Here is a 1,273-nt window from a genome sequence, read left to right as displayed (position 1 = left end):
GCCGGCCCACGGGCCGTAGTTTGCCCACGGTTGACCTAAACCCAGCTTAGTTAATATCGCAGTACCTTCTGGGAGGTGTTATGACTTGTTCATTTTGGAGTGCTTTCTTTTAAAAATTTCCTTCTAGCCCTACCCGGTTTGGCTGAGTGGATAGAGTGTTGGCCTGTGGACTGAAAGGTCCCAAGTTCGATTCCGGTCAAGGGCACATGCCCGGGTTGTAGGCTCCATCCCCAGTGGGGGGTGAGCAGGAGGCAGTCAATCCATGATTCTCTCTCATCATTGATGTTTCTATCCCTCTCTCCCTCTCCCTTCCTTTCTGAAATCAATAAAAATATATTTTTAAAAATTTCCTTCTAAATCTGAACTCTCATGGCTAACCTTTGCAGACCCTGTGACAAAACAATTAATGCAATTTCTGCAGAGATTCTAACCTTAGTGCCTTCATTTCTGAAGTTTCCAGTTTTTCTATGGGGGGGCCTATGTTGCTCTGGTAATCACAAAAATGTAACATCTGTGATGTGGGCTGAATTGCGTCCCCCCAAATTCCCATGTGGAAATCCTCACCCCCCAGTACCCCAGAACATGACTGTATTTGGAGGGAGATAGGGTCTTGAGAGAGTTTGGGAGACCTGATTCTGGACCTACACTTACCTGAGCTTGGCGGTTCAGATCCCAGCTCAGCTGTTTTCTTCCTGTGTTCAACGTTTCTCATCTGTAAAATGAGGTCACAAAAACATGGGGATGGGGACTCAATGAATGAATGCAGCCGAAGTGATACGTTTGAATGAATGCATCTAAACTCCTCTGTCCAGTAGAATAGCCACCAGCTGCACACACCTGCTAAACGTCTGAAATGCTCATTTTTTAAAATAATTTTTATGTTTACCACTGAGCCATACCAGTTGGGCCTATTTCATTTGAAAAAAAAAAAAAAGGTTAGTCCCAGCCAGTTGGCTCAGTGGATAGAGCATTGGCCTGAGGACTGAAGGGTCCTGGGTTCGATTCCTGGTCAGCGCATATGCCTGGGTGGCAGCTTGATCCCCACTAGGGGGTGTGCAGGAGCCAGCAGATCAATGATTCTCTCTCTCCCTCTCTCTTCCTCTCTTTCTCTTTCTCTCTCTCCCTCTCCCTTCCTCTCTGAAGTCAATAAAAATATTTTTTTTAAAAAATCCAGCTTTTAAATGAGGCTATCATTTAAAGGAGAACTCACAGTTTTGGTCCCCAAAGATAAAATTCAAGCTTCTAAATTAAAGTCATACTTTTTTAAATCTTG

At 44.4% G+C, this 1,273-nt stretch overlaps 1 long non-coding RNA gene across 2 annotated transcripts in view; it reads right to left on the bottom strand.

Annotated features, from left to right (window-relative positions):
* Positions 1 to 337: 337 nt before the first annotated feature.
* The window catches only part of LOC107184070, a 21,432-nt gene continuing 20,496 nt past the window's right edge, over positions 338 to 1,273 (bottom strand). For both annotated transcript variants that reach the window (XR_001514894.1, XR_001514895.1), the window contains exon 3: positions 338 to 712. This is a non-coding gene — a long non-coding RNA (uncharacterized LOC107184070). The remainder of the gene's footprint in view (positions 713 to 1,273) is intronic.

This window comes from Myotis davidii, unplaced genomic scaffold, assembly GCF_000327345.1.
Source record: "Myotis davidii unplaced genomic scaffold, ASM32734v1 scaffold324, whole genome shotgun sequence".
Taxonomy (NCBI): Eukaryota; Metazoa; Chordata; class Mammalia; order Chiroptera; family Vespertilionidae; genus Myotis; species Myotis davidii.
This window is presented reverse-complemented; position numbering and strand designations above follow the sequence as displayed.